Here is a 27,461-nt window from a genome sequence, read left to right as displayed (position 1 = left end):
GAGCGCTGTTTAATTTTATAAAATTAAATAACAAACTAATGATATATTAGATTAAATCAAGTCAAAACACCAAAGCTTAGGCTTTAAAAATAAATAATAACATTGCTTATTTTAAAGGCACAAGTTTTGTGAATTTAAAGCTATGAATTAATATTAACAAATTTTAATAAAACATAGTAAATAAATTTGAATAATTTTTTTTTTGCTACAGAACTTTAGGTACTACTATTCTAGGAAGCACTAAACCAAGGCACAATAAACACCCGGTACCTGAAAACTCAATTAGCCGTCCATCAATCAAGGAGATTTTCGGGTAGTCCTAATCCCTGATCCGGTCCAGTATTTTTTTAAAAGTTTCGCTACACCCACATAGTCCGTCGGAAAATATTTCGTACGCTAGAATATACACATATAGTGGGTAATGGATTTTGAAAGCCGGCATATAGCTTAATGCCTTCGGTACATTATTATGCCCGTGGGGCATTAGGGCTACATTTTCGATTACAGCGCATTCGCGAAAATTTACATAAATAACGCTCGAAAATGCGATTGTAACCATTGGATAAACAACACGCGTCAAAACATTTACAGGCTTTGATGGCTTGGTGCGCAGTTGTTGTGTATTTATAATAATATGTCACATTTTCTAGATCCCCCAGCCTGGCGAAATTCTCATACAGTTTAGAAGGAGGTGTTTTAAGGAAAAATACTTATTATATAGTGAGATTAATTTTCAAGATATCTCTACACGAGGGAATACGGGTTGTATCCTAGTGCCTTTTTGCTAGGAGCGTAAGGATACAATTCATTGAATTGCAGAGTGGCATGGAGAGTCACGATTGCGTCCCTTATTCTGTCACGTCGCGACCAGAACGACAGCGCTTAAGAACGAGCTTGTCAAACACCATTACTGTTATTTTTTTTTTTTTGAATATTTAATGCTGTAATTTTTGTTTCTATAATAGCCGTCGTAACGCATTGTGAAAACTGGACAAGTCAAGATCGTCAGTTTGTGATAAAAAATAAGATAAAAATACGCATCACCCTTTAAAAATATATTTTAAACAGTAAATATATGCAATTGAAAACTCGCGTATTTAATTATTGAATTGAAAGTTTCCGTAAAGTCGGTAGCTTTCGTTGATTGGCAAAAACTTTCACTTTAAGAATCCGAGCGACCACTCTTTGAAAAAAATATTCGAGCGTGTAATCGTATGATTTCAGCACACAGACAAGAGACAAAATAAGCTTTCTTTGTTTTAAGATGACCCTATCTACTATTATACAGTTTCAGAACGAAAACTTTTAGATATATTTACTACAAAGAAACGAAGCGAACTTTTGCGGTCTAACTTAACAAGAATCGATTTTATTATATTATTATAATGTGCCATATAACTTTGCTCAGAATATTTGATAAATGTATGTATCAAACAACTTGTAATATTCGCTTCAAAAAATATAATCATAATAATTGTAATAATGTACAGTGGCATTCAAAAAACGCAACACTTCTGAAAATCATAAATAATATAATAATAAGCAAACCATGTGTATGTTGTTTTTAAGTATATTTATATTTTATAAAAATTATATTAGCTTTAGTTAAAATATTTTTGCCATTGTATATTCATAAATTATATTATTGAAAAGACAAATATTATAGTGTGACGAGTATAAGTAATCATTAGGTATTTTGAAAAAAAATGTAGAAATTGGTACAATTAAGGTTAAAATGTTTTGGATTGAAAAAGAGTGACATTTTCTGAAGAGAGTAAATTTATACGGGTCAGATGCCACACATTAATTTTTGTCATTAGGCAGTTGTCTGAAATCTAGACAGGCAAAGAATATGGAGGTGCTTCATATATTCCGGATTGGAAGGTATTCACTTTATTGACGAAACAGTGAAAGTGGTAGGTTATAAAACTATTTTCATCCTTTTACCTTTATACGTTTTTCTTTACATTACCATTAGGTAAAAATAAGCAATAGTGCTATTTTATCATTTTAATCAATGCAATAAAAAAATAATAAAATTAATCCTTAGAATGGCCCTGAAATAGTTCTTAACCCGCCGTTGGTCGCACGGCGGCGCAGCGCTCACGCTATCGGTTTTTTTGATGCCGTTTTTTTTGTATGAAACATATTAACTTGCTGGTCCCTCTACTTTTCAAGAATTATGTTTTCTTCAATATTGCAGGCTCAAACACGTGTTTACTTATTCGATATACATTTGGTTTTGCGTATTAGTTGTGTTATATCAAGGATCGAGAGAGAACGTTATTTACGCGGGTTAGTTTCGTGCTGAAAATTTTATTTTTTAGTAGATTTTTTAATTATTATTTACTTTTTTGTTGTTATTATTATGTTTTTAATTTATTTTATAAATATATTTTATTTAACTCTTTTGATACATAGTATAAAAAAACTATTTTGAAATTTTTTTTTCGATCCTTTAGATAATTTAAACAAATTAAACAAATTTATCCCAAAGTTTGCAAATAAAAATATAGACGTATTTAGGAGAGAAACCTGACACTACGATAATTCATCACCCAGAACCAAGTGAATAGAATCGTACAAAATGTAATTTTTGGCCTAGGAAAAAAATCTCAAAATCACCATCAAATGCCACATGTGTTATAACCAGGGGCGTATATTCAGGGTGTGCTAGGTGTGCGGCGCACACCCGCAAAACCATCTAATATATACATTTAGAAATTTAGAAAATTTAGGGCGTAAAGCGACATCATTTTGCATACAGTAGTATGCAAAATTATAAAATTTTAATATGCAGTGTATAGTATGCATTGGTATTTGTCATTCGCTCTGAACGTTTTCGCGCGAGCGATCGTTTTGGAACAACACATATAACGCGCCGACCTTGCGCGCGGCCGCCGACTAAAGTAAATTGTTCCGAGATTTAACGGCTGAAGTCGATCTGTCGGCTGGCAGCGCTCAGTAGTAAAATTGGTCTCGAATTTGGTGCGCGTACTTCAAAAACTCTTGCGTCCGTCGCTGCTTTTTTATTACATTATATCACAATAACAGGTCACTCATTTTTTATATTTTGGCGTAAAATAGTTTATTATCTTATTTACATATGATCAATATTTAATTTTCTATTCTAGATTATATTTTTTTATTTACCCCAATAATGATGAAGAATACTGTTGAAGATATTTTGAATAATCCATTTTCAAAAAGAAGGTATGAAATTAAATTGAAAATCATCAAAATTGGCAAACCACGTCCACCTCTTCCCAATTTATTTATGAAGCATAAAGACAATAAATGTGAATATACAAGACATTTTTCATTTTCATCATATGAACGAACTGAGTGGTTAACAGGCTGCGAACTTCGATCTAGATTGTTCTGTTGGCCATGTATATTGTTTTCCAAAGAAAGAAGCGTGCGGAGTAAAAGTGGATTTGCTGACCTTAGTCATCTGATAACGGCACTGAAAAAACACAAAAGAGCGCAGTCACACGTTCAATCATTTTTTTCTCTCAAAATGTTTGGAAAACAACGAATTGAAGTCATGATTGACGCTCAACGTAAAGCTAATATAAGTCAACATAATGAACAAGTTCATAAAAATAGAGAAATATTAAAAGGAATGATTGACGCAGTAGTATATCTAGGAAAACAAGAACAACCTTTTCGAGGCCACGATGAATCCTGTAATTCACTAAACAAAGGAAATTTTTAAATGCACTTCGAGAATACGATTCTGTTTTGGATACTCATTTAAATACTGCAACGGTGTTTCGTGGTACTTCCCCATCCATACAGAATGACATAATTGAAGCGATTGGTGATGTTATTAAAGATCATATTAAGGAAGAAATAAATTCAGCAAATTTTGTCGCTATTATTCTTGACGAAACTTCAGATATAATGACGAACTCTCAACAGTTTTGCGTTTTGTTTATGAAGGAAGTTTACGAGCGGTTTATTGGCTTTACAGACGTTAGCTCTGATAAAACAGCCGATGGCTTATTTTGCCACGTTGTAAATATAATTGAAGAATTTCAAATTCAAGAAAAATTAGTTGGATAGACTTATGATGGGGCGAGTGTAATGAGTGGGCATATTAATGGTTTGCAAGCCAAAGTACTCGAAGTTTATCCATTGGCCATTTTTACACACTGCTATGCTCATATGTTGAATTTAACATTACAACAAGGTCTTTCCAATATAAAAGTGTGCAAATCATTCTTTCAAACTTTAAATGGATTGCCTGCATTCTTTTCGAAATCTTCCAAACGAATAAATGCTTTACAAGAGTTTGTAGCTAGAAGACTTCCTTCTGTTACACCTACAAGATGGAATTATACATCACGGTTAAGTAACACAGTGCAAAAATACAGAAATGAATTTACGGACTTTTTTCGAGACGTCGTGAAAAATTGTGAACTATGGGACCCCGACACTGTAATAAAAGCACGAGGTTTTCTTAGCTTTTTGGAAGATTTTGAAACAAGAAAACTTCTCCACATATTTTCAAACCTTTTTGGAAAAACTGATGTGTTATACAACATTTTACAATCCAAATCTTTTGAGATATTATATTGCTGTAAGAAAGTTACCGAAATCTTGCAACAACTCAGACATGAACAGGAAAATAATTATGAAACATTATGGGATTCTTATGTAACGGAAGAAAATTATCCAAGACTGAGTAATGATTTGCTTGTTGAAGAAAAGCACGCGTTTAGCCAACTATTTAATACAATAGTTGATAATATATGTAAGCAAATTGAAAACCGTTTTTCTTCAATGTCCAAATTGGAATATTTTCACCTTCTGGAGAAAAAAAAATATGAGCAATATAAAGAAAAATTTCCAAATGAATTACTTACCAAGCTGCAACAATTCTATGGAGCATTATTTGATTATATAAGTTTAAAAAATGAGCTTGCTGTTCTTTATCATTTACCTAAATTTGCAGAGAAATCTGTTCATGAGCTTGTACAATTTATGAACACAAATTATCTTGAGTCAGGTTTTCAGGAAATAGATAAATTAGGCAAACTAATATTAACTCTTCCAAGCAGTACTGCTTCAGCAGAACGTTCATTTTCTGCTCTGAAACGAATTAATAATTGTTATCGAAGTACCCAAGGCCAAGAAAGGCTATGCGACCTTAGCTTGATTTCAATAGAAAAAGGGATCCTTATGGATATTAAAAAGAAGAGCACTTTTTATGACAGCGTGATAGAAAAAATTATGATTAAAGAAAGAAGATTAGATTTTATATATAAATAATTATAAGTTTATGTTTATTGGAAATTTGATATTTTTAGATAATAATATTTTAGATTAGGTTTGATGTTTATTTATTTATTTATATATGGGAAAAAGCTGTAAGGCAGTTTATGCATGTCAAAACCTCGGCTAATAAAAATGAAAAAATGTACGTTTTTTTTTATTTTTTTATAGCACACCCAATATTAACACCCACCGTACGCCACTGGTTATACCCAATATGCAAAGAATATTCATCGGCATTATGTCCAGATTGCATAACTAAGTATTCAAGTAATCAAGATCAAAAATAATATATATTTTTACATGTTATTTTTAAAGTTTTAAACATATATCTAAAAAAATTATATTTTACTTTTAAAATATTTATTATTTTATTTTTCTTCTTTCGTTATGAAAATAAAAGTTTTAAAGAATTTATTTATTTTATATATACACCACTAAAATAAACCAAAAATTAAAAAAATAATAAATATTCGATATTTAAACTTAAAAACATAAAGAACTGAGAGGCGGCTATTCGCTCAGGCGCGACCAACGGCGTATGCAATACTCGCGCGACCAACGGCGGGTTAATTGAACCGATGAAATATTTTTAAAACATAATAGATTGCACAACTCAACAAGCAAACAAAAACGATCGAATTAGGGCACAAGTTTATTAAATCGTTGATTAATTCCATGTTTTATCAGTATTAATGGAAAACATTTATGCATTCATTTTACTGTGTCCGTTTAATTTAATTTCTATGTTTATTACAGACTTTTAATGAATTTATTTTGTGTGAAACTATTCATACAAAATAAAAGAAAGTCAAGAGACACGGCACACGCGCGTCTGAAGTCCCGTGAGTGGAACCCGCGGATAGCCGACAAGAAGTACGCGAATATTCTTAAGATCTACTACACGATGTTTTAGATTTCAATAATAAAATACATTTTTTTATTATTGCCTTAATTTTACCGTGTACATTTAATTTAATTTCAATGCTTATTATATTTTTTTATTTAATTTATTATGTGTGAAACGATCCATACATATTAAAATTAAAGTCAAGAGACACGGCACACGTGCGTCTGAATTCCCGTGAGCGGTGCCCGCGGACCTAGTAGCCGTCAAGAAGTACACGAATATTCTGACGATCCCCTTCAAAGGGGCAAGGCACAAAATTGGACTAGACACACTTGACTACACTATACCTTAACGCTTGGACTCCTACTTAGTTCCACGGGCTTCTTCGATCATGAACTTAAAGTAGGTTTAAAGTTTTGAGACATGCGCTCAAACCTAGCGTTATTAAAGATTTACTTTCAAAGCGTGTACGTACGATTTGTACGCTTTATGTGTAATATAAATGTATAAAAAATATAAAATATTTTTATTTAGTATATGTAAAATAACATTCCATTAGCAAAATTAAAATTTATTACTATGGGACATATTTTTTCGAGCAGGTAATTGAAATAGTGATAATCGAAACAATAAATTTTCAATGAAAATAAAATATTTACTCACGCAAATTGTTATTAAAATTTCAATTGCTTTAATACAATATTATAATTATTTCGTTTGCAATTATTTAATAATTGAAGTGATATATATTATGATATTATAATAATTTAATGAGTGTTTTTGACATATATTAAAATTTACTGTTTAGAGAGTCTCTATTTAATCATTGTATGATAATATACTGTTGGTATAATATCATGTAGTGATTAATTGAAATGTGACAAACTTAATGGCAATTTATTAAATCACCTCATTATTAGGAATAAATAATTAAGAATATCTAAGCTGAAACAATAGATATGAATAAATATCACTAATTATGATTTTTCAGATACGTCGTGGATTTATGCGAGATGCAAATTATATTTTTATTTTATTTTATCAAAATGATAAAATTAAATAAAAAATATATTTTTTTTGTTATTATGTCACACCATGTCAAACGCCTTTTCAATTATTATTAAAAACACGCCTCTGCCTTTTCTTCTATTTTTCATGTACAAATCAAAATCAATTGAAAATTGCGATAATAAAGGCTTTTATTAATATTATACATGTTACCATGTATTTGTTTTACCAGTAAAGTTATGTCTTCACTAGTATAAATTTAATTTCACTAACCCATCCAGATAAAATGTAGCAAACAATACATTTACAATTAAATTTCAATACTATATAATTAAAAATAAATTTAATCACCCTACATAAAAAGTTCAAAAACTAATTTTATAACATTTATTAGGTCAAGTTGGGTTTGGGTTGGGTTAATTCGATTATCAACTTGAGTTTTAAATTAATCATTTAATTTGACTATTGCCTATCAATTAAACTATATTTTCGCTAGTATAAATATATTTCTACCAGTGAAAATGTATTCAGATATGAACTCACTGAAACGCAAGTTCACTGTAACATATAAATGTATTAAATGTAAATGAATAACTAAATTTCTGCTTGTACATCTAAATATATCTCATCAATACATACTCGAGATTTAATCAGGATTTAATATCCTTTGGGGCGTTGCGTTGTTGTAGTCAAATTTTCACTTCATAAAACTCGCTTCGCCCCTTAATGCGGAAGGTCGGTTCGATCCGAGAGGATTTGGATTTGGATTTACCGTTTGGATGAATGCATTTGTCGGAACACAGTGTCGTACTTACGAAACGACCAATTACACAGGGTTAATTCAGGTGTTGAGCGCAAATTTAGCGCCGTTAGCGATTTGCAATTGGTTTTGGATGAGTGCACGAGAACTACGAATGCCTTTCATTATGTCACGTGGGACTATTAGCAAACTGGAGATAATCTATCTTCATTGATGAGCGATGTTTTAGTAAGCGAATCATTTCACACAAAGTTTACATGTATTAGCTAATAGTATGACATGACAAGATTATTATACAATCTGTCAGAAATTATAAATCAATACATAGCAAATATGAATTATATTATATTTTGTCAAGATATGCAGCAACAGGAAATTAGCCCGTCAAGGAAGTCATGTGATGCAAGAAAATTTATTTTAGATATATTGCCGATATACAAATATGTAAATAGAAGAGATCTATCATATACTTCATTATTAAATGTGTACCCTATATAAGAATCTTCAACTTCTAAATTCAAACTAATCTACACTAACCATGATATTGCATAATTTTCCGATTCACGAACTTGACTAAATGCTAATGGATGGATCTGCTCCAACTTTGGTCTTTGGAAATTGCCGAACTTGGTAGTTTCCGAGGCGATGATCACACGTCTGGAAATTAACGCGCGCCCTTTGTCTGTCACCTAGTGGGGAAAAAGTTGGCCGCGGCGCAGAATCCTTTCCGCGTCCATCGATCCTTTTGTTCGGAAGACAACGGAGCCTCTCCGGGTAGCACAACAAAGGGGCTCCTTAAGCTTTCATTAATCACCCGGCGGCTATAATTAATTCGATGGAAGTTTTAACAAAGCCTTTTATAGTTCGGATGTCTCGCGATAACAATCTCGACTTGTGTTTCCAAAGACTTTTCCTTTTCATCTCTGGAGACTTTCGATTCTGACGCGTAATACAAATTAAGCGCCTTTCAACAGGATCGTTTCGACTTTAAAAACACAAGTTACTCTGTTCTTCGAGGTTGTTTCTGTGTTTACAATAATTATAAAGTGTTTTTAAAATAAAACGCAATTTCAGTATTATTAGTCACTTAATTAACAATAATTTCTTCCAACGTATATTTTATGATATTTATTACTTATTTATTAAAATTAAATTAAGAGTATCGTATGTTACCGCAATGCGTCATGATATTTGAAAAACAATACTTAGTATTATCACTATACACAAAAAAATATAGTGATACGAATTCATTCTTGAATTCATAAATAGTACTCCTAATACAGAATGGAATTCTGATAAAATTTTGGATACTGTTTTGATTGGAGACTGTAATTTTAATTGGAACATATGTGATGATCCAAATTCAGATAAGTTTCAATGTTTATGCAAAAATATGAATATTGTTCAATTATAATATTTTTATTTTTTATTTTATTTTTTTAGATTAAATTAAGATCATCGTGGCCTAACAGGTTACCCCAATGCGCCACGATGGTCGAAAACAAATTTTAAATTTATAAAACATAAAAAAACGTATATATACATATATATATATATAACAATACTTAAACATAACAAAAAATTATAAAATATCAAAATTAAATGATACAAACTGGATCAGATCCTCGTATAGCTAACATTAAATAGGTCAATATGTAATGCCAGCGTATTAAGGAGCCGGATGGCCACAGCTATAGGCGAGTCGGCAAGTGCGGATGTCCTAGCTCTAACGGCCATCAAGAGGTCGCGATCGTAATTCTCGAAAATGTTCCGGAACCCAAAACTGAAATTCCTCGAGTTTAGCTGGATTGTCGACAGCACCTTTTAGTAATTTGAAAAAATGCTTAGCGACATACAGCTTTCTGCGAGAGCTCAGCGAATCATATCCCAACACTCCTAAAAGAAAGGCGCTGGGATATATGTACGGAAAATAACCAAATGTCCTTTTGTAAAGGTATCTTAAATACCTTTTTTGAATTTTTTCCACTAAAAGCGAATATTTCGCTATTCGGGGATTCCAAATTATAGATCCCGATTCAAGAATGCTACGAACTAAGATGTCATAGTGGATGCGAATAACTGACGGATCGTCAAAGTGAACGGCATTCTTCATAACAAAGCCGAGCATCTTGGAAGATTTATCACAGACGTCGTGAATGTGTAGAGAGAACCTCCATTTGCTCTCGAATGCATTTATATAATCGAATGCATTTATATAATTTTAAATCATCTGCGTACGGAAGTAAACTTGAATTTGTAATTGTTGTATTTATGGCATTAATAAATAACACAAAAAGCAGAGGTCCCAGATTGGATCCTTGAGGAATTCCCAACGAGGTAAAATATTCTTTTGACAGTCGGCCACCATAGGTTACAAACTGTCTAAGATTGCTTAAATAGCTCGAAATTATATACTACTAAAAATAAGAAAGATACAATATACTGTTCAATAGCTCAGTTAAAAATAGAAAAACTCAGTAATTTGACAACCGGATTTAATGCAGCAAAATAAATAAATAATATATTCAGTTTCATGTGGCTATTCCTAAAAAAATCTAGAAAAAATAGTCTCGAACCTATCCCGAAAATATTTTTTTAAATATGTCATTTCAGTAAAATCATATAGGAATATATTTTTACCTGTAGATATATAATTTTACCAGTGAAAATATATATCTAATGTACAATAAAACCTGTACATATAAACCAAACATTAAGTGATTGAAGAAATATCTATAAATAATTATACTGATATTAAAGTAGTTTTATCGTTTATTGCATTTTTAATTTTTAGTGTGAACATTTATAAAAATCAGATAAGCTTTATTGTTTAAAAAATAAAAAAATATATATTTGAAACTTTAAGATAAAAGCTTCAATGGAACAATTCGATCAGTAAATATCGATGGTTTCAAGTATATATTAACTCCATAATTACATAAATGGTTTATGGCTGTGATATTCATATAAAATTTGGTTTATACTCTAATTTAAGAAACATATAGTCGAATTTACATGCACAGTAATGGTTTAGAATTTTATCACATACGCATTAATGGGCAAATATATCTTGGTTTAGAATGTTGACGGTATCGGAAACGTAACATTTTACGTTTGTAAAAAAGTAGGCATACATAACGAATTCATGCATTTCCCACTCTATTTATGGTTTAATTTTATTGGTCTGTAAAAATAGGTTACAGATGTATTGTTGGTAAAGAAAATTTATGTTAGCATAAAACACGACGTATATTTTTATATGCTTGCGCATAAATATCATTTGTGTACGTATAAAAGGGTCGTATCGCAGACGGGGCATTAACTTTAATTAAATTTATGTTTACGAAATTATACCGAAAATCTATTTGTTATTTCATATGATGAGACAAAATGGGAATTTATATGCGAAAATACATATCTTTTAACTAAGATATGATAGCACACTATTCTGTTTTAAAAGTTTTGAGTAGTACTACTATTCTAACAAAACTAATCAAACTTATACTGTGGCGTACTATTATCATTACAATAATAGTACGTCATATTATTATTAACAATATGAGAAGTAACTCTGTAGATCTAAGAAACATTTCCAGACCAACAAAACAGTTCCACTATTGACGTTTGCACAAGTAGTGTAGTAATGGAAGATAACCGATTGTCTAAGAAACCACTGAAGTGGAAACAAAGTTTGAGACCGAAGGATAAGGCGGAATCTTTTCTAAATGTAGGCTTAAGTACCACGCCAAAGTAAATAAGTACATTAGTAAATTAATTATTTTTGGATCCGCATTTATATAAACTTTAAAAGATTTGCAATTATTAAATTACTTAAGAAACCCACAGATATTAAAACAATTTTATAAGTTGTCTTAAGGTAAACAAGCATAAATATTTCGTCCGCTTTATGAAAGTAATTAGTCTCAGAAAACAACTTGTTAGCTTTTCATCTGCCCACAAGCTTTCATCGAGCTCCCCAAGGTATTTTCGAATAACAACACATGTGTGGGCTTTTAATTATTATTCGCCGATTTTTATACGATTTCCGGAATCGCCATACGATGGATGCTGACGTAAATAAAGCGCTCCAATAATATTTCGCATTCGAAACCACGTACAGCATTAAAAGTTTGGAATATTTCCAATCGAGCGGAAAAATATGTTGGCTCGTCGGATACTCGCACGAGGGAAATGTAAAATGGAGTGAATATTTAATGCCGATGTGTATCAGGATTGGGGTAAAAAAATATACACATCGGATATATGAGCGTTAACCTCGTAATTGAAAGCAAATATAAAATAATAAAAAATACAAGAGTTTTAGTAATTAAATTGTATAAATCTACGATACTGTCTGGTGAAAAAGAAGATGGACATTGCAACCTCTAAAATATTCTTTAGCTTTGCAAAATTTCATAAGGCATAAAATGAGACTTTAGAATATGAACACCACATGTGTGACTTTAATAGAATTTGTCGGCATCGATTCTAAATAAGAATTCGTTATGATGTGATATTTATATAAACCGATTTAGGATAATATACATATAAAGATATTCAAAAAGATTTTTTTTTTTAACAAAATCTCGAACCACTGATTATTTTTTAATTATTTAATTTTGTATGGAAAGAATTATAATATTGGTACCTGTTAGAAGCATATACTATAAAAAATATATGTAATCCATTTTAATGCCCTAAAATATTCAAAGTTGTCAGTAAGAGTCTGTTAAATATCGAGTTTCATAAAAACGTGTTAATCGTATTCCGGCTGTACGATCAAGTCCCCAAAAAGCGTGTTAATCAAATTCCGGAGCTTTAAATGTTAAGTATCCAGGGCTCCGAGGTTTGCTGATCAATAACAATCATGCAGCGATCATCCAACCAATAGATGTACTCGTTTCTTAGAACATCGAAATAGGTATATGCCATTAATACGCGAAAGCGACATTCGTTTGATGGGCATTGTCCAATGTCGTATTGCATTGCAACGGTAATCTTGTGGATCCGGTGATTTATTATAACCGTGACCGTTTCGCAACAAAGAAATATTCACTCAATGATGGAGAATATTTACATTAGGAACACTTGCTGTTATTTTTTCTGGTTGTAACGAGGGGTTTTGCGTTGTCTATCCTTTAAGCTATTGTTTTTGGTCACGTAAGTTTTGATAATAAGACCTTTTCAAATGTGCATATGTGTGTGGTCGCCACAATATAAAGTACAATTTAAGAACATATGTTCATTATAAGGGTGTCCCTTATACAAGCCAGAAATATTTTTTTACAAAATCCGATATGCATGCCATATAAATTTATAATATTTACCCCTAAATACTCATAACTTAAATATCAGCTGCATAGAATAACGCTAACCCGTGCCGAATCGACGACAAAGATATAAAATCGGTTGAAAATTGAACTAAGAGCTGAATAGCAATATTTTTATAGAGTAAATTGCTATCAAATAGCACAATGGCCTAATGTTCAATCCTCATCGATCAACATTACCGTCTAAAAATAAAATAGTCAGCTTTATTAACTCTCGGTAGTCGTCTCTTATGCCTGCACTACATTCTCTGGAAGTTGTCCGAACCGAAGTTACAACTGAAGTCGGCCGAGACCTTCGACTTCGAGGAAGCAACCGCACTGCCACAAATATCATATGGCGTCCGGACGGCGGCCATGAATGACGTCTTGACGGCGCGGCGGCTTCTGTCACGTACAGCTGGCATATTTGCGCGGGATCGAAAAATGTGCCAAATAATCGCAATTTTTAAATTGTCATATTATTCAAATTACGCTACTGATTATTATAAAAGTTTGTGTGGGCACTCACCAATACAATATCAGTGAAAACTTTTCGGTCGTAAATATTCAATTTACGCAAAATCTTTGTCGGCTTTTGCAAAATGCCATAAAAGAAAAATATACTTCAGAATACGAACACCACATCTGTGACTATCCTAGAATTTGTTGCCATCGATTCTAAATAAGAATTCGTTGTGGTGTGACATTTATATAAACCAATCTAGAAAAATACGTAAGGATATTCGAAACGATTTTTCTTAACAAAATCAAGTACCACTAATTATTCTTTAACTATTTAATTTTATATAAAAAAAATATAATAACGATATGTGTTAGAAGAATATACTATGAAAAATATAATTAATCCCTTTTGGTGCCCTAAAATATTCAAAGATGTCAGTAAGAGTATGTTGAAGTCCCCGATAAGCATTATAAATTGACCACGTGACAACGATGCAGCGCTCGACATGCGTGTTGACCATAGGACACCTACGCGCATACTGAAATTAAAGCGAGTTACTCGATCTATCTCGATTTGCGAAAAACCATATCATTATCTCTCTCACTCTCGTCCCTTAACACGCGAGAGACCGAAAGGGGAAGTATCTCACCGCTCGCGCTCGAAAGAGCAGCTCCAACTTCGGTCCGTTTGCCGACAATTTTCGGAAGCGCTCGAAGCTGGCCAAGCCGACCTAAATTACCCCCACTTTACCTCCCGTTCTCGGTAACCTCGGAGACCTTCCGAGAGATTTTAGAGCGGGCAGAACCAAACTCGACCGAAGTAGCCCACTATATTCTCCATACTTGGGCAACCATGGCCTACTTCCAGAGAGTGTAGTGCTGGCACTACGATATTTTCATGTAGTTTAGCTTCATATAGCTGTTGTAATGCCTCGATTTCGAAATTCTTGAAATGTGCTTTAACATTTTCTTTGGAGGATATAATCTCATTAGGATTACCGTTTTTTTTTCAATTTTCTTTAAACATCTGCACTTGTCGAAATTTGGCGAATCTTAGCCTCAAGCAATATAAGTGAGAGTCTGAAGTATTTGATTGATCTAATCCAGAAGCTCACATCATAGTTAATTTAAGCTGAATCGTATTTTATAAAAAAGGAATTTAATATAAGTAAAATAGAAATACATTTTGGTTATATCCACAAAATATATTAATGAAAATGTCCACATCTCTCTATTGTCTTTATGTATCATAATATTTATCACAACTGTCAACGTTATTAATCAAGCGTATCCACCCTACTCTATTAAGGTGGGCGTATCGTTTATGGTCGAACATTTTCACTCGCTTTTCACTCGCTGATCCGCCCCCCAGTTGTGGAAATATTTAGCCTCGGAGTATTTTCCGCATTTTTCCAGACTGTTATAACTTATATTTGCGTTTGACTCAGCCTCGGGGAAATCTCGGAATCCTTTTTCCGCGTCCGTGTCAATAAAGCCGTAGAATTTTCAGTAACACACCCACTTCCGAAACGTATTTACCTCTCTCCCGTAAACAGTCGTTGGAGGGTTCGCAAAAAATATCACGGATTAACGTGAATGAAAGCTGTGAAATTGAATGTGAATGATACAGTGCGTTTCGAAAACAGAAACTTTGAATATTTAAATGTAACAGTGTCGATTATTATTTAAATAAACTTCAGTATTTTACATATATATCTCCATAACAATCTCACACATGTAACAAGCTATACCATATTTACTCGTTGATAGTTTTACATATAATCTGTTACATATAATGAATGCAAAGTTTATTAAGATTTGTTTTATTTTATATAATTAAAATACAGTGCCTAATACTGATATATCTGTATATAATAGAAAAATTTCGATTAGGGCAGGTCGCCGGCAGAGAAAACACATTGACCCCATCCGAGTACGGAAAAGCGGGTCAATAGTGAAAATCCGATTAGGCCCGACCGAAGCCTAGGGCTAAAACATCGGATGCTTTTGGGTATCGGGGCGAAAAATGAAAATCTTTCCCGAGACAAATAAGTTTTTGGATGCATAAATAAATTATGGCAGAACAGAGACAGAGGAAGAAGGCTTTACGACAGCTGACGTCAAAAAAAATCTTGTTTACCTTTGGAAAAACATTTACCTCTCACTGATACGCGTAAAAGAAAGCTTATATAAGGAATGAATTGTGATAGGTCTAAGATTATTTATTTGCAGTAAATTTAAATTAATAAATTTTATACAATAACAGCTTTTGCTACTCTATATTTTTTATAATTCTAACAAGATAAAAATATGAACCTATCTGGATCATTTAAAAAACGAAATTAAAGGCAAATTTTGTAGCGCAACTTTGTGGAAAGCCCCCATATATTTCTGCAATCTGACGATTGCCACGCAAAGTATTTTTTTATTAGCTGATTATTATTGTTGTTTTTAGATTACCAGAGTTAATATAAAGGACAATTAGAGTTGTTGATAATTTTTTTCCATTTAAGAAAGCATGCATATTTTGCAACATCTGGCACAGACCCACCTTTTTATGCAGCGGTTGTAAAACATTTAAAAATATTTGTACAAATTTAATTAATAATAAAAATATCGAGAGAGAAATGCGAATTATGCTGATTAGCATTTTTCTTGAGAAATTCTCTAGAAATAATTATTGAAAAAATCTCTCGGGACAAGTTCTGCTGTGACTCTCTGGTCTCTCCTCGTCTCACCATGCCTTTGTGAGCAAGTTTTATAATGATGGTTTTAAAATCGCAGACGAGGATGTTTGCGAGTCAATTGCATCGCTTCAGGATGGCCAATCCGGCGATTGGTCAGCAAATGATAGAATAACAATAGTGTTATGCGCACAGTAAATTGTATTGTCGAGGGCGCGTCCTTTACTATATTTTGCAAATTGTTTGTTCACTAGATCTCTAGATGACTATAGTGAAACTTAATTGGCAGAGAAGTTTGTTAAGGTCAAAAATTCGTCTCTAATTCCGAAGCAATGCTACTAATATACGTAGATATAGAATTCATTGCTGTTAATTATGTGGCGCATGCCATTTTGGCGAGACGTGATATTAATTTCTTTCAAGAAAAACTTGAACTGAATATGAATAATTATTTATGGTACCTTTGCTTTAGCAAAAATACACACGCTATAAATCTTAACCACAGAAAAATAAGTGGCATAAATCTAGCAAATAAAAGGGATTTAGCTTTTTAAAAAATATATATGCAATATTAGATATACACGCAAATTAATTTGTAGCAACTACCTGCAGCAAAGATGGTCGCTTATCAAACTATTCTGAATGCTAATATGAGTTCATCTAATTTAAGCTGAGATGTTACACGGATTCAATAATAATATAAATATTTATATTATTAGTTGAAGTAGTTTTTTAATTTAAAAATAGTTTAGCATGAAAATAACAAGTGCGCATTCCTCGAGAATTTAATTGTAAAAACGCAAGCAAAAAAAGTAGCATTTTGGGTAACATATAGAAAAACCCGATAGGGCTGGGTTGCGTTATTGCCTGTTTTATTAGATTACAGGTAGAAAAATACGGCTCAGCTTAACAAGTGCGTATTCCTCAGCCATAGAATACAATTTTTTTTTAAAGTTAAAGTGACGAAGCACAAAAATAAAATTTTCAATTAATAACGCAATTGTTTGGTCACGATATCTACTTGAAGTGAGAAAAATGTGAAGCCTTGCTTTATGTTTATGTTTGTGCGGATGGTTGGAATACCATAATAAATAATTTATTAATTTATTTTACAAGGTCATCACTAGTTATATAACTGTATCATTTCATCAATATGTAGCTGTGAAATATGTATATACATAAATAAATTAAATTTATATATTATTTTAAAACCTTTTAAAGCGTTTCTCACCACTTCAGTATTTATCAGTCCACTCTGTATCAACAATAAAATTGTATAATTTATTACAGCGCGCTCTCTGTGCTTCTTAAACATTATTATAATAGATATACAAAGAAATATGTTTCCACACGTTAAAGATAGTTTAAACAGAGTTGGAACAATAAGATTCAAAGATTTATGAAGCGCCTGTTCTTCCGTAACGGCAGTACTGAATTTTTCACGTAAATTTCTTCCCTCGTTGAATTTTTGCCTGAATTAATTTACGGCATCAAAAGTCGGCGCTTGTTACATTTACATATTCAAGACGGGAAAAATGTATATTTTGCATAATTCGCCGAGGCAATAAAAAGCGTACAACGAGAAATAAAGAACGATATCAGTATTGCGAATTTAGACACAGGATATATACCATTTTATTATTATTACACGCGTATGCATAAAAAAGATGTTAACGTAAACGTCGTTTATATTTAAATAACCTACATAAGGGCGGTCACATAGTGACTGGTTAAAATTATGATTAATTATTTTAATGTAAATAATATATAAATATTAAAATATTATCAATTCATACTTAAAAAACTCCGAACAAAGAATAATTATTATATCAGTACTTCACTGTATATCAGTGTATTTATAGCTTTGTCTTCATGAAGCGTTAAAGTGTGGATATTCACGCTTTTTAACCCTTAGCTATCTTAGACCCTCTGATATAAACAATTTTCTTTATCGAGTGAGATTGGGTACAAGTTTTAGAACTTCCAGACTATAAGTAGCAAGTCACATCTGCCGGATAACACTCGCTTCCGGATCGTAATATCCACTTCATTATGACGCCAAAGACTAAGTGGAATCGTAGCAGTGAAACTGAGGACAAGATATCGTGAGGAATTCGTACAGCAGACCTCCGATAGACTATCGTAAAATTTTCGAAAGCTTACTTGAAACTTAATGAATTTTGCTTAGGTATCAAATATGTTTCATCGACTAATAAAACTTTTATTACTAATATTTAAACAAAATATATGGTAAAATATCACCCACTAATAATAAGATTATTTCAGCTTGATAATTATAATAAATTAATAAAGCAAGAAAATTTGTTTTAAAAAATATTAATAAGTTTTAAACGGATAAATTTAATATGTTTTACGTTAAGTTTTAATTTTAATTTTATTTTCTTTAAAGTATTTTCGCTAATGTTAATTCAATATAGATTAATAAATGAACTATTAATAATATTCGATAAGTACCATTAAAAATAGAAGGCGAATTTTTGCTAAATAAACGAGATAACACCTAAATAAAAACTGTCCTTTTAATGGCTTTCACTATTTTTATAATATTGATGTTTCCTCACTATCTAAAGACCAGAAAAAATCTATTACGAAATACCAATGTTAATTAATTTTTTGCTTAGTGAAATATTTAAAAAAAAATCAAAGCGTGTTTGAAATATTATTTTATTAATAAAATTACTAATGATCAATTTATTATCTAAATAATAGCACAAGATCATTTTTGCTCTACATAGAAAAAGCATTCAACGTATAAATCTCCCTATTATCTTAAATAATTTAAAGATACGTATAATACATTGCAGAACAGCTTGCTTGAAAAAATACTGTAAGTATTTTTTGTCTAAAAAATGCAATTAAGTAACAAAACTTGACTAATTATTTTAATAAATGAAAAATGAAGATACAGCAATACTATTTATTCACAATTTTAACTTAACCTTTTCTCCACCTTTACCAATTAAAATACCTGGGAATGAATCTGGACTATAAACTTAAATTTATTAGGCATATACACTGATATTGAATAAATATCAAAATATAAAACAAAATAAAATTGTTATTAAATTGCTAATCAAATCAATTTTAGCATACGCTTGCTAGGTGGGGAGTAACACATTTATTAATATTATTACAGAAAGCTGCTTAAGACTATGTGACACGAATGGTTTATAATATTTAAAAATTAAGTACGTGCTGATGACACTAATTGATTCAAAAGTAAAACTATTATTTGTATATATTTTTATTATTACCAAAATACCAAGTTTCACAAGTTCACGCTTCCGCAAATACGAAATGAAGGCGGAAGAGCGGTTATGTTCTTGCCCGACGGACCTCAGATTAGATTGCAGCTCGCGCTTGGAGGCGAATACGACACCCCTGGCCGTAAATTCCCTTTGTTTTGCCACTGGTCTCGCCTCTCTCTATGAATAATATATGGCGCAATACCTTGCACACGCTAAATTATCAGCGCCGGACATTGTTACCCGGCACACTTTCGACCCCCGCCACTTTTCCTTTTACTGTGCCAAAAGGGTTGAATTTTAAGGCGGCAGTTATTTTTTGCAGGGGTTGTAAACATTATGCGGTGGGGTGACAACCCCTAACGGCGTTTTATAGCGGGGTGTGCATTATGTTACATTATAATGTTGTGTATCGAATGGAGCGGAAAATTCGGTTCGATAAATTGATCTCAGAATTTATGAAGCACACGAATGGTTTTTGGAAAAGTATGGCCAGATATTTCACTATAATTTATAAATATTTTGGAAGGAGGACATATTGCTTCATAAAGAAAACGTATCAGTGAAATACTGACATGTTCTAATAGCATGAAAAAATATTTTTAGAATACATGTAGAAAATATTTAATTCAATTAAAAAAAATACAGGATCGTATTAAATTTAAGAAAATAAAAACTTTATACATTTATATATGTCTATTTTAATTTAAGTAAATTCTAAATAGTACTGATTTTACGATGGCCATTAAATAAAGAATCTACGTAATTTAACCTATTAAATTCAGGCGAATTTAGTCACGTATTTAATTAATATTAATAAAACAATGTTATTCTATACAAATATATTTTTAAATTAAAACTATTATATTGATATATATTTTGTAAAATTAATCAATTATATGCGTATACTAAAACGAAGGCTTAGATTAAGATTTCCAACTGATATATATTTTTTGAGAGAGTAATATTATTATTATTAATTATGATTACGTTTTCCGGAATTGTATTGAGGTTGATTAATTAAGGTCACATTTTGGCATCGTGATACGAATTAGCAATCAGTGTAACTGTAAGAAACTGATCCATTTGGATCGTTTACATAATTGATCAATAAAAACATTGGATCTGATTTTATAAAATACAACAATATAATTTTCACGCGTCATAAGCAATTACATTTGCATTTTAAACAAATATTTCGATTACATTGTATATTATTAATAAATTAAATATTTTAATATTTACATTAATTTAAATTACTTGTATTATTTATATTATTTATAGATTAAGAGAATTTGCATATGAATGATACATATTTTGAGGAAGTAAATACATTTCAAAAACGTTTAGGGCAAAAGCGAAATTAAAATTTTGACTCATTATAGCCGCAAGCAATTTTGACCCTATCAACTTGTATTTAATTTGAAGCCATGGGGCCGGAAAATATGATGAAAAATAAATAAATTTAAGTACGATACGAATGAGAAGCGAATATGGAATTTTTAATAACGGTAAAATGTGACCCCAAAACTTAAATATAAACGATATGTAAGTTAGCAAATATAATTTTATACTATTGTACTTCCTGTCGTCGCACGACGACGAACACTGGTACACAATAAGGTAAACAAAAGTTAAATGGCACCAAAAGTAGCATAATTTCTAAAAAAATTGAGCAGTGGAAAGTTTTGGATTTTGAACTTATTGGACTTATGGACTATTTTATAACGCATATATAAAATTATATTATGAAACAATATGCTCGATACAGTTTCATATATATATTTACTATCTCACCGTGCTTCTTGTCAAATAAATAAAAGAAGAAAAAATAAAATAAATTAAGTGAAATACTAAATTGCTATTTACACTAATAAAAAAAAGGTTTTCAGCGAAAAAAGTAAGGTTATATATAATGAAACATTTATTAATTATAGCTTTTATTATTTTTTATTATGTAATGTACAATTACATAATTCAAAAATTGGCAGTGATATTGTAACGTAATATAATGGCAGTTACCACAGAAAATTTAGTTTTTATCTACATTGACTTTTAACAATAATCCACTCACATTTTTTTTTGAACCTATTGGTATGCACTTCATTTTTTATAATAATAAACCTATTGACATACAGATAGAAGCGTAGATTTGTTAGCATGAGGTTACTTAAGGAATTTAATTATCGATGTTATTCAATGTAATCTATAAAATATACGCGCATAATAGACAATACTCAAAAGCAGCCGCCACAGAAATGGTGTCGGAGATATAACAAAGAAGGAAATACCGTTTAAAGGTTAGGGACGTATCTCGTAGTCAAATCGTGCAAATATTTGAATATTAGAAAAAAAGTCTAAGTGAAAAATGTATATTTTAAGATTTTTTTCATTACTGTCCAAATAAAATATAAAGGGGCAAATAAGTGGTTTTATCTATATTTCCGACCAAAAATAGTTCAGAATTTGAGCTCGCAGACAGTGTAGTTATCCAAATCGAGACCCATGATCTAGTACACCATCAAAGTCAAGCAGCCTTTCTACTTCAATTGTGAGATTTTAGGTCTGTTTAGTCGTTATCATTAGATAAAGCTTCAGGTCGAATAAACATTTTATGAGTCAGAGATGCTGCACAAATGTTTTAACGCAATTTTATGCCATTGAGAAGACAATTTTTATCCGGCATAAGTCTTTAACGGAATAAAAACATTTTAACTGCTTTCAAAAATTGTGTTTTGACATTAATTATTTTATATTGTTAAATTATTTTATAAATAATTTTCTTTGAGATGGGTTTAAAAAATATATAAAATATTATACATTTTTTTAATAAATTATTAATTATTTCAGCATTAATTTTTTTTTGAAACTATAACTTTAGCACTAATTTTGCAGTTAAAAACACTATATCTAGCAATTATTACAATTATTACAAATTTTAGGCCCCTTTTATTCATAGGTTTTATGTCGTCAAAAAAATTAAGACCCCGCATTGAAAAAGCATTGTTTTATATATTTTGTAATTATCATACGGTCACCTAACGTAAAGGCCGCCTTAAAACTTAAACTTTCACAAAGAGTACGATCTCGTGGCAGAGCTAAACATTAACAGCATTGTGTCTAAATTTTCTTTATCTCCTCAAAATTATTTATTCGAAGCCTTATCATTTTGTCATACGATTTAAAATCATAATTATTTTAATTACAAACAAAGATACGTTATATATAGTGACCTGTTATTATTTAATTGAATTTAGCGTGTAGCAGAATTAGTTATCTGATCCATCTTCTTTTTTTTATCATTTTGAAACATTACGTTTTCCGCAATAGTTAGAGAACCGCCGGAAAAGCAAATTCCTCCCGCGTTCAGTCCGATTTGGGCTTTCTTTATGTGTTTGCGTACGAACCCCGACGGTTTTATGATCGGAACAATTTCGAAATTATTTTTCTTTATGGACACGAAGCATGCATCCTTAATAGAATGCTAAATTAATGCGTCGCAATAAAAAGAAATAATAATAGAAAAAATAAGCAAACGAAAAAATAAAACGCCAATCGCGTGACCGTCGATGCGATTTGTTTCGTTTGTTATTAACGAAAGCGATAATTGTTCTCGTTTACGTGTCTTTGCTCTCAGATAACTAGATTTTTTTAATCGTGCACGCAAAGGGTTAATGCTTCTTGGAAGTGCACTGCGGGTATGCAATGCGCTTAAACCTAATTAAGGCAATTATAGCGTGGTTCCAATTAAATGTTTTATGTGTGCACTTTTCGTGTGATGGCGGTTTAATGTACAAAATTAGAATAACATTAAAGAAAAAATACTTAAATTCACATCGTGACATACATAGATTCTAACAGAATCAGAAAGTGGCATTACCGCAGGAAAAATGTAAAATAATAACATCTACTAAAACATATACAAACACCTTTGAAAACACAAGAATAATCGCTGAAGTAGATTCTCAAATGATACTGTTGTATACATGTTCATCTAGAACTTTCCTGAATAAGCGTTACTTGCGAAGTGGAAATTTTAAAAAAGAAAAGAAATAAAAAAATCCACAGAAAAAACCTCAAATTTTATGACAATCTTTAAAATAAATCACTGATAGTTGCAAATACAATTTAAACGACTTGCACGATAGGTTACAACGTCAGTTATCAAATTACAAGAGATGTCTGAGAAGTTTAATGATCTGCATCCAGGTGATTAGTACTGTGACACCACAGCGTAAAATATTTAATTTTGAATTTGTTAGCTTTGGCACACGTTCATACAACTTATATAAAATACAATATATTCACTAATTATAAGTAATTAAAATCAGTGTGTTATTCTACATTATATTTTTAAAGTAAAAAATTCATTGAAAAACAATGAATTCTGCCAAGAATTGAAGGAAGATTGAAGGCAAAAAATGTGACACTTTAGTGTTATGCTGTATTAAAAATCAGCGTGTTGTTCTACTATAATTATCTTGGCATAAATGGCAATACATTTTGCCTAAAAAATATAAATCCACGATATCTAAAAAATTGTAGTAAAAGCCTGTATTATAACGCGTGTTTTATTTGTGGCAAAAATATTTTTGAAACACAATGATTTTTGCCCAAAAAATAAATAAATAAAACTATTGACTATGGAAAATAAAGTATTAGCATATCTTTGTGGCAAATTTGTGCTGTGTTTAAAATCAGCGTGTAATTTTACATATTATCTTTGTAGTAAAATCTAAATTAAAAAGCAGCAATAAACTTTGGCAAAAAAAGTGTATATCTAATAAATATATTTTAAATTAGAGATCTTATCTTTGTGGCAAAAAGCGTGATATTGTAATGCTGTATATTAAATTGGCGCGTAATTCTACAAATTTTATTTTAGTGAAAAATTGAATTAAAAAATGATGTATTTTGACAAACAAAAGTAAATCGACGATATTAAAAAAAAACAAGGAAAAATGACATTTGAAATTAAAATGTAACTTATCTTTGTGGCAAAAAGCACAAAATTGAAGTGTAATACTATATTAAAGATTAGCGTTTGACTTAACATATATTATTTATGTAGGAAAGGCTAAATGAAAAATAGCAATGAATTTTGTCAAAATAAGTAAATCGACGATAGCTAAAATAACTTGAAGGAAAACTGGTGGCATTTGAAAGTATAGCGTTTACTTTTCTTTGTGGCAAAAAGTACAAGATCTTATGTTGTTTTTAGCGTAAAATTTTATATATTTTTGTGTTAATTTTTTCATAAAAAAAAACAATAAAGTTTATAAAAAAAAAATCGACGAATTCTAAAACAAAGAGAAGCTTAAAACATTCAAAATATACCGTAATTTATCTTTGTGGTAAAAGGGACAAGATTGTGTTGTACTTAAAAACAGCTAATAATTTATACATAGATCTTTTATGGGAAAATATTTATAAAAATCCAATGAATTTTAGAAATAAAAAAAAATCGACATTTAATTGATCACTAAGCGTAAATATAATATAATACTTATATATTTCTTTAAATAAACAAAAAAGTGTCGCATGTAAGATAAAATCTTTACAAGGATTACAATAAAAATGACCTAGCCTAAAAGTGTGTTTTCTGTATCGTTTTCAAAACATCCAAAAAGCATTTGCATAATATCTTTCAGTTGCAGCTTTGCAATGACGTGAGATGCATTATCATATCGCAGACGGAAAGATCAACATCCGCAGAAGCTCAAAGGATACAAGCCCACATATTGATGAGAGCCAGCATCTGCTCTCCGCGCTTTTCCGACCGTAGAATATGCATATTACTACCGAATTTGATACATATGTATGCTCATAATATAAGACATGCCTATCCATGTGTTTGGTTGACGTATAACAGAAAATTGTTTCATGATTTTTCTTTCGCGTTTTATATTCCTATATGGTTTCCTTTGAGTAAGGAATGCAATATTTTTCGAAACATGTTCGTGTCTAAGTCAATTCGATACAAATTATTTTTGCGCTCGAATGTCAAACTTTAACTGTTAATGATCTAGCTATTCAGTATTTCTTATATTTTATTTAACTATGGAACTATTTTTGATGTAAAATAAACTACATTTATAACGACCCTAAAATATATTATCAGTCGAGCAAGAGAGATTTGCGGAATTTAGTTACAAAGATTTTATAAGTAAATTTAACTTTGATATACTATTATGATACCACTGAACTTTACCAAGCTTTTAGTTTAATATAAAATGAAAGATTTTATAGCATTATACACTAATGTCGGTCTAACTTGGATGCAATGGAAGCTTTGCATCGCAGACATTATAGGATCCACGTTAACCGAAATTGTCAGTTACGGGGTAAAGCCAAGTTCTCGTTTGAGTCCCAGAAGGGACTTTGAGTGGGTCAGAGGAGGTCTGCGGCATAACGAGTCAAATTTAACTCGAGACCTCGGCACTACACTGTAATTGGAGTAGAAGCTTTTTGGGCGATTCGACGCGTATTTTTGGTATTCCGAAAAAAAATCAACAAAACTTACCTATTGAGTGTTGCTGTATATTATTCGAATGTCTGTAACAAAAATAAACATTCAATTAATATAAACTGATAAAATACAAGTCTATTTTAAATTGTTTATTATATCTATATATGTTTTTAACAGACTATTTGTATGTGAATTTAATCAAAGATTTTTTTTAAACAAAATAATTTGTATACATAGATTGACAAGCACATTATTTATATTTCAGCGTGAGGATTTGAACCAAATGCACAATTTGTTATAATATAGAGGTCAAACTAACGACTATTTCAAACAAACGAATGTAAAAATAAATACGTTTCGAATGTAAGGCTTCATATATTTCAAATAGCTTCATTAAACAAATGCGTTATAAATTATAAATATTGCACGGACTACCTTATATCACATAAATATCGCCAAAAAAGTACGTGCGCTATACATTTTACTCTGCGCATAATACTATTGTTCTTCCACCCTTAGGTTACCGATTGCCGCAGTGACTATATGGACTGTTTCTCTTTTAATGTGTGCGATGGGGTTCGACTTATTATTAAAAATAAATAAAGTATTCGAATATTTAAATATATTCGTAATTTTTTTTCGGTTTATACCGATATTAATTTATTTACATAATTAGTAAAACAATTTAATTAATTGCTGTAAAGTATTATTTATTAAAAATATAATTATTTCAATACATCATTAATTACTTTTATGCTCAAGTATTAAAATTTCATTTGATTTTTTTTCTGATTTCATTTGAATCTGAATATTAAAAAATATTCGAATGATGATATAGTTGAAAATTGGGCAAACAATTCGAATATTCGATTGAAAACCTTTTTGTATAGGTTATAACCAGCTGCACTGTTATTTTTAAGGTAAATTTCAAACATTATGAATAGATAATACCAACTCGTTGTGACAAAAAGCTTAATACAAAAACAGATAATTCAGTGTTGAATAATTGCGTAATAATTGAATATTTCGCGTACCACCTTTTAGCATATTTATCACTTGTAAGCACAGAAAAACTACTGTTTTATAAGCGATAGTGTGCGATAAACAATGCGTCTACTTGCGTAACAACCATTATAGTAATCGATCTCGTTTGTCACATCAGCAGACGGTCAGAGACGAACTGAGAAAATAGACAAGCTTAGGTAGACGGCAGAAGGCCAAATATGATAAGATAAATGGAGAAGTGAGGCAAGCCTTGAGAGATATCAGCGGATCGTTTAACCCCTCCTCGGAAATCTCTTGAGAAAATTATCATAGCATTTTTTTTTGTTTAAAAATTAGTTTTTATTAATATTTTTTAATGTTTTACAACG

The 27,461-nt window shown here is 30.8% G+C and overlaps 1 protein-coding gene across 4 annotated transcripts in view; it reads right to left on the bottom strand.

Moving 5' to 3' along the window:
- kek5 (leucine-rich repeat, immunoglobulin-like domain-containing kekkon 5 protein) overlaps positions 1–27,461 on the bottom strand; it is a 653,879-nt gene that overhangs the window by 94,122 nt on the left and 532,296 nt on the right. For all 4 annotated transcript variants that reach the window (XM_088194859.1, XM_088194856.1, XM_088194858.1 and 1 more), the window contains exon 4: positions 26,143–26,174. The gene's annotated coding sequence lies outside the window, so the exon portion shown is untranslated. The remainder of the gene's footprint in view (positions 1–26,142; positions 26,175–27,461) is intronic.

This window comes from Plectrocnemia conspersa, unplaced genomic scaffold, assembly GCF_051122295.1.
Source record: "Plectrocnemia conspersa isolate PC_06_02 unplaced genomic scaffold, ASM5112229v1 ptg000010l, whole genome shotgun sequence".
In the NCBI taxonomy this organism is placed as follows: Eukaryota; Metazoa; Arthropoda; class Insecta; order Trichoptera; family Polycentropodidae; genus Plectrocnemia; species Plectrocnemia conspersa.
The sequence above is the reverse complement of the archived record's forward strand: the minus strand, read 5'-3'. Positions and strand labels throughout refer to the sequence as shown.